The sequence below is a fragment of the Aulonocara sp. 'chitande type north' Nkhata Bay genome, linkage group LG17 (genome assembly GCF_057382095.1).
Source record: "Aulonocara sp. 'chitande type north' Nkhata Bay isolate Kocher_YH1m ecotype deep benthic linkage group LG17, A_spYH_male_GT1.1, whole genome shotgun sequence".
In the NCBI taxonomy this organism is placed as follows: domain Eukaryota; kingdom Metazoa; phylum Chordata; class Actinopteri; order Cichliformes; family Cichlidae; genus Aulonocara; species Aulonocara sp. 'chitande type north' Nkhata Bay.
Genome location: NC_141360.1, coordinates 6,191,965 through 6,200,274, shown reverse-complemented (window position 1 = coordinate 6,200,274; position 8,310 = coordinate 6,191,965).

The following is an 8,310-nucleotide window of genomic DNA, read 5'->3' as shown; positions in this document are numbered from 1 at the left end:
AGGTTTAATATGATGTTGACCCACACTTTGCAGCCATAATCACTTCAGCTCCTCTAGGAAGGCTTTCCACAAGATAGTAGGAGTGTAGGAGAAGAGCATTTGTCAGGTCAAACACTGATGTTGGATGAAAAGGCCTGGCTCACAGTCTCTGCACTAATTCATCCCAAAGGTGTTCTGTTGGGTTGCGGTCAGGAACCTGCAGCCCAGTCTCGTTCTTCCACACCTAATTTGCTTTGTGTATTTATGGATCTTGCTTTGTGCAGTCATGCATAGTCTTGTTGGAACAGGAAGGGGCCATTCCCAAATTGTTCCCACAAAGTCAGTTCACCAGAACTAAGGGGCTAAGCCCAGCTCCTGAAAAACAACCCCACATCATAATCTCCCCTTCACCAGACTTTAAACTTGGCACAGTGCAGTCAGACAAGTATCGTTCCCCTGGAAATCACCAAACTCAGACTCGTCCATCGAATTGCTAAATGGAGAAACACGATTCGTCACTTCAGCAATCACATTGCCACTGCTCTAGAGTCCAGTGGCGGTGTGCTTCACACCACTGCATCCGATGCTTTGCATTGCACTTGATGATGTAAGGCTTGGATGCATGGAAACCGAGTCCCGCTAATCTGAAGTCCACAAGTTTGGAGATCTGTTGTGATTGACTCCAGAAAGTTGGCAACCTTTCTTTGATTTGACATGGCTTGATGGCTGAGTTGCTGTTGTGCAACCAGTAGAGTCAGCTCTATTGGTTGTACAATAGCTCTACTCTCTCTCTGTTGATATAAGTCAACATAGCTCACCCAACAGTCTCTTTTTTTCTGTCATAGATAAGACACCTTATTTCATTACACTTTGGTCCTGATCTTCACAATGAACAGCATGTATAATGCTTATAATAAATCGAAGCTGCAGTATTGAAAACTTTATCCTCTGTAATTACAAGGCCCATGATTTCTTCAGTGTGTCCTGAGTGTCCACATGCCTGAAACATCTCACCTACCTACAAGGTAACTAGGAGGAATCTTAGTCAGATGCCTGGAAAATGTGTGCAAACCACAGTCCCCAACCCAAATGCACAGGGACCCAATCATCTGGCCCACTTGGGGAAACTCACAGGTATGGCTCTGAGCCTGTGGGATACAATCATACTCACCATTCCAAATTGGAAAAAAGTCCAGCCCCTCTCCAGGTAACTGTTTCTAGAGACTGTTTCAAGTGTTTAACAGTTGCAGATATGCAAACTCTTCACCACCACCATCTAAGGTGGTTAATCATATAAATATTAAATATGCAGTATAACAGCACTGAAGTATATAAGTTGGTCTCTCAGTAACAACTTGCATTACATTCAGGAGTTGCTGAAGTTGCTTCCCTTTTTTTGGCTGATGCTCACTACACTACATACCTGCAGACACAAGAAACACATGGTCATGTGATTACAGCTCATAAAATCACGACTGTCATAAATAACCACATTACTGATAACAGCACAATCTCTGTAACATCCCGTAAACCTTTTAGAAAAATACATTTTTTGGCATTCCTACTTGGACTTACGACAGTGGTCTGATAAGGTACTGCTTTTAAGTCATACAAAAAACTAAATGCAATGCTAAACAAACCTGCCTGCCTCCAGCCTATCTTAAGCAAGAGTCTTCCCATATTTCCTGATTCAGTAAATTCAGTAAAAGGACTAGATGTTATAGTCCCTGATATTGCATTGCTTTAAATGGAGAAAATTTTGAGGGATGGCCATTATGAGGAAGCACACGTCGTTGTGTGCCTCATCTATTTACCCAAGCTAATCTGCCATTTTTGGGGATTAGAGATCTGATCTAGATTATCATATTAAAATTTGGGACACATCATCAGTAGTGGACCTTGGATTCAACGGGTGTTTCGGCCATTATTACTAGACACCCTCATCCAAGGAGGCCCTGCCAGGGTTGATCAGGCCCCAGAGTCACTGGTTTATGTTAAATTGTTATTTCTCTTCTTCTGTTTAGTTTGCTACAGTTTATTTTCTCCTATCTATTCACTGCAACTGAGAAATAATACTTAGCTCTTTTGCATTTATGGAGCCTCACTTCTTCAAAGGGATAGATAAGGTGATAGAGAGAAGTAAGACTAAAGGGACAAGATAGGAGAGAGCAGAGAGGAGAGCCAGAAGGGGGGTGCCTGATCTGGCTTCCCACACCTCCCCGCCGGATCGGGCTGTGCACTCTACCTCCCCACTGCCTCCCAGAAAAGGGAAGAAGAGCAGAGGGGAGAAGAGCAGAACATTTTCTTTTCTCTCGCGGTTAGCTGACAGCCGTAGCTGCCCAAGTGATGTCAGCCCTTTTTAACCATAGCCAGCGACTGGTCCTCTCAGCAGTGTTAGCTAATAGATTAGCTAGATTAGATTGAAACATAGATTCTGCATTCTACATATTTTCCAAAATGATTAAAAACCCTTTTATAAGACACGTCCTGTAACCTGCAGAACATCAGAAACTGACTTATTCTCAGTGCCCACTGGAAGTGTGCCATGTTCTTCTCATCACCCTTGAGAGTAATAAGTGGTTAGAGCCCTGAGTGGACAGATGGCCTGTTGAACTCTAGCTAAACTAAAACCCATCTAGACCAGTACTCTTCAAAGCTTGGCTTCAGCCAGCAGTCAGAACCCAGCTGGTGTTGGTTCTAACCGTGTAATCAGAGGCTAATTTACATCAAGGATGCAAAATGGATCCAATGACAAATATTTAACAGCCAGGCGAGATTAAACACCTGCAGGCATTGGCTGAGTGTTTGATTGATTTCAAACATTTATATATAAGTAAAAACAAACAAAATTTGTTGTAAACAGAAAAAAACAAAGTAGAAGACATCGAGTTGCCATGATTATCTTTATACACCACACAATCTACATGTTCGAAAAGGAGTAGGATGCAGTTCCTGGCCCGCTTTAATACTGTTTAATAAACGGATCGAATGGTTAAAGCTACAAACCACCTGTTTCTGATTAGACAAAAAACCAAAAGAGATTTATGATGAATATGCTTCATATCCTGTGCATCTTTAACAGCAAGTTATCTGGACATGAATAAGTAATTGGAAAACTATTGGACCATCCGTCCCATGCATATCAACAACCTACGTAAGTGATCGCAGAGCAAAGATGGACACTTTGGCAAAATCCCCAGAAGCCATCCCCTTTGATGATCGGCACCATGGAAACATACAGTGATTTATCTCCCACTGAGTCCTGGGTGGAAAGCTCATAATTACCAGTGCATTGTGATTAGACTGAAGTTGGGATTATAAGATCCCTCACTCTCACTTCTCTTTCACCTAATCGAATTGACTCATCTTCAGAAATGAGATTTCCATTGATTTCTTTTCCTCTTTCATGTTGCCAGTTATTGAGCTGGACGTCTACATCTTCATTCAGGAAACTGAACAAGAACTCAAGAGGGAAAAAAACACAAAAGCTGTCAGAGCTTCAAGCTTAGCGTTTACAACCTTGACAAACGGATACAGTAAAGAATATTTCTGTGTGGCATGAAAGACTCCATCTGCTAGTGTCAAACTAAAGCACACACAACACAACCACAAACACACACACACGCACACACACACACACACACACACACACACACACACACACACACACACGCTGTGGTAAACTGCATAGGCAGAGAAAGAAATTTCAGAAGATTGAGCCCCATCAGAATGGAGCAGACCAAATGTGAATCCCCTGCATTATTTATTCACTTATAAATAAGGCAGGGGATTCATACGGTTTTTTCATACGTTCATTTTTTTATTCCAACACTTTACAGATAAACGGAGTTTTAAAAGAGAGGGGATTATGTAAACCCTTTGCTCAGCTTAACGCCATCTGAAATATTCTGCCTCAACAAGCAAATCCTAAAATGCTGCTCTTCTTTTAAAATAAAAAAGAAGCCTAGGGGAGTTATTGTGAGCTGCAGCTGCTTGTTTACATATTTCCACAACTCAGTGCACTTTCTCTGGCGCACATTTTTGCTGTGCAATGCGACTGAGCAGCAATGAAGCAGAGGCTCCGTTGGAGAAAACGCCACAGGCTTCTTTAAGGTCACAGATGTTTAATTACAATGATGTTATCGCTAATGAACCAAATTGTCCTTGGCAAGCTGCCATTAACGGCATAATGCTACGACAGCTCTGCTGCCATGGGGCCAGCTCAGAAATCTCAGCAGGCGTTATAATCCTTAAGCTTCCAAGAACAAAAGCAAAGTTTCCAAATTGCTGTATACGCAGGGGAACCTTTACCAGGCATGGGCCTTAAAAGATTTGAGGGTATCAGTCACTCTCACTGTTAGAGATCTCAGATTTCTTGGGTTAATGTGACCTAGGAGTTATTTGAGGAATTCATTTTGTGGTGCAGATTTCCATTTCTTTCCATGATAGGTGACCAGTGTTGGGACTAAGGCGTTAGTTACAGTAACTACGTTATTATTGTGGTAACGAGCACGGTAACTAGTTATTATACCAAAATCAGGAACGCGTTAATTGTTACTGGGATTTAGATAGGCTCGTTATTCGTTACTTCGTGTGGTGGCGGAGCTTCCACAGATTCAGTAACATTAGCAAGTGGTGGAGGCCAGCAGGTGGATGAGGGAAAGGGGAGGCAGGAGGAGGAGAGACCCGAGTGTCAGGTGAACTGAACTTCAGGTAAGAATTTATGACCTGCAGTCTATCTGGGTCAGATATAAACCAAGTTTAGGTGGAGTTTACTTTCGTTGTGCTGACTTGTTCGTACCGCGTACTAGCTAGCATGACGGGGTTTCTATACAGCTGGGTGGGTGCTATGATGTTAGTGAACTTTATTTTGTTCATAAGGTTAATTATTAGAGTTGCCAACCATCCCGTAAAAAATGGAATCGTTCGGTATTCAGAGAAAATATCACGCGTTTGGTATTGAGGTGAAAAGGAACGCAGTTTGTCCCGAACTTCAGCTAGAATGAAAAACAGACAAAGCTGGAGTTATTCCGTTTCTTTACTCTGCAGCTGCCTCTTCTTCTCTCATTCTCCCCCTCCGTCTCCTGTTGCTACTTCAATCATGAAACTGATCAATGATCAGCTGATCGGCTTTTCTCTCTCTCTTCTGTTTGTTTATCGCCCACTTTGCGCCAGAAAGAAGAAACCAGCTGTGGTTGTGTTAAACAACAGCAGCACGTTTAAGCTTGATCAGCTGTTGTTAGAATTTATTTAATATTAATTTCTGGTATCAGCTGACGTTTGCTGGAGCCACAGCTGTAAAAGCTGCTGGTCATGATGTCGGTTTGGATATGTGGTGAGAGGGAAACATGAAGATGAAACCAGGAGATGTCCTTACTGAATCATCAGAGCTGTGATGGAGAAACAGGTTTACCTTTTAGATGACATGAATGAGTTGAAAGGAAGTTATGAACTGTTTCTGAGAAATAACACCAGGATCCTTTTTTTACGTAGCTGGCAGCTGTGCAAGGGCGGGTCTAGCAAAGTGTTGCCAGGGGGGCCAGGTAGGGCATTGACAGGGAAAGGGGGGCACAAAGAAGTACTTTTCTTTCTTATTCTCATTTAAAATATCTAGCTTTTAATAAATATTTATCTGAATCTTACAACAAACGATTGATAGATTGATACATATATACCATCAAGACAGTGTACATCACTGTCACAACAGCGTTTGTTTTTATTCAAAGGCTTTAGGATTTTTCCTATAATGGCGGGCCGGTCAGTCAAAACGCCCGGGCTGATTTTTTGTCCCAGTCCAGCCCTGTAAGCAGCTCGTCTGCAGTCTGGTGTTACCTACATCTTCCTATTCAGAAGGCAGAATTTCCGAGTTCTGAGTACAATCGAAAGCACCACGACTGCAGTTTTTGTGTTGGATGTAAAAAGCGCACATGATGCTGTGACGTAGGCTAGAATCATGTCGACGATCAACGACGGTCCAGGCGTGGGATTTCTCTTGTGGAAATATGCATATTATTTTTTCCTTTCTATTGGTAGGTGGCACAGTGCACTTGTGGCAAGTAAGCAAGCTAGAAGACTGGCAATCTCGCTGGGTATCCAGTTACGGAAGCAACACATTAACAAGAGAATTCTGAGTAAAACCAAAGTTACTTTCCCTAGTAACTAGTTACTTTGAAAGTAACGGGTATCTTGAAGTAACTGAGTTACTTTTGATAGAAGTAACTAGTAATGTAACTAAATTACTAATTTAAAGTAACTTACCCAACACTGCAGGTAACTGATGAAGAATGAGTGTTGGGCACCACTGAAGCATAGAATTTGGGTCTAAAACACACTCTTTGAAGTTATTAGAAGATACTGATTTTACTTTTGCTTCTTAGGCAAACTGAAGTTTTCTGTTGTGGGCAAACAATGCAAGGAAGGCCTGATTTACTCTCTGAACTATACTTTCAAATGATTTCTATCTGTAGTCAAAAGTTATAAAAAGTTGGACAGCAAGTTACCGCTTACTATCCAACTTCAGTTGCAGGATGGTTTATATAAATGTCATGGTCCCTGTGCCTCATCAGCTGATCCCGTATTAGGCAACATGTATTTTTGTTGTTTTTGCTCTTTCTCTCTCTCTCTCTCCTGCCGGGGCGGTTCTCATTATGGGCTCCCGCCCACGCACCTGCCATCTCCACACCTGCTGCCTATCTTCGTAATCCTGAGCACGGTGCTACTCGTCGCTGGATCGTTGAGCTATCAGTGTCAGTCCCCCTGCAGTCAGAAAATTAGAATCTGTGAGTTTCTTTCTGTCAGTCTGTTTCTAACTGGAGTTTCTGTGTACAGATCTTTCCTGGACCCGCCTGCGAGCCAGTGTGTGGCGTGTACGACCTTGTGGTGGAGAGAGGAGAGAAATTTGGAAACGTTTGGAGTCTGTTCAATCCCCCTCCTTTTCCCTCACGTACCCTGGAACCCTGGACCTCCTCCCTTCCCCCCACTTGCACATGTACATATTATCACCTGGTGTTGTCTTTTTGTAAATAAATTCACTGTCTTCCTTGCAAGGATCTCTGGTCTGCACATGAGTCCGTTTACACCCTGTGACAGTAAAAAGACAAACTCAAAAGAGCATACGCAACAAGAAAAGCTCTCCTGGTCTGTGTGCGGTAGAGTAGAAACACAATCAAACATGGACACAACTCACGTCAATACTCAGGTATTGTATAGATCACTTCTACCATGATCACCCTGTTTGTTGTGAGAGGAATACATTACTTGCAAAATAGGTAATGCATTATATAAGAACTAACATAAAGTGTCATGTAGTGCTAATCTGTTATGATATTTCAGTATTTATTAGTAAAACCACTAATAAACTTGTCATAAATGTGAATATTCTTAACCATCCTGGTTTACTTTGGTATAACTGTGACATAAACATATGCCAGTAAACACACTGATTAATTGGTTAACGATTACTGAATAAACAATAGCTATACTTCTCACAGTGTATGTCGCGCTGACCTAGTAGGTGTGGCTGTTATTCCTCTTTTCCTCCTCCTGCCCTCTACCTGTTCGGTGCTGCTGCTTACCCATGGCCGCTGATTAGACCTTGGGTGCAATCAACAACTAAGCACGGCCTGGTGTGCGCCGCCCTGCCAGGTGAGCCACATTAGAGCAATCAAGGGTGGGCGTGCCGAGTAAACCTTTAAATGCATGCAGCAGTCATTTGACCCGGGTGCAACATACTGAGAGGACGGCAAACAAAGCACTTTTCCACTGTGAGGAAGACTTTGAACAAGACAGGCTATCGGTAAGCTCTTGAGTTCACATTTTGCTTTTGCAGATGTATCTGGGACTATGGAAGCTCAGTTGTGCAAATGTTTTACGCTTAGGGAAATAGTTGCTGCATTTAAGTTTAATTATATTGACAAAAATGAATGTTTAAGCTTGAATAAATTGTTTGTGCAGTTAGTGTTCCCACATATTTATGTTAATTAATATTAAAAATAGTTACCCCAAATCCTTGGGTGGATCGTAAAACTAGTGAATAAATGTTTGGTTTTGATTTAAAGAAAATAATTCTTTGTAAAGAAAATCCTTAGTTAAAGTCTATTAAAATGTTTGAACTCTAAAATGTATACTTTAAAATACAATTGTTTATAAAAAAGTGTTAAATGCAAAGAAGACACATTGTGTATATTTATTTAAGAACCACAGTTAAATTAACACAGTTAACCACATGGTAAATGGCTTTACTGAAGTGTATTTTGTTATTTCGTCTGTCTTTTGTGAATGGTTAATGGAATGTTCTTTATTTTTGTGTTGAAAGGTTTTTTACCTGCTGCT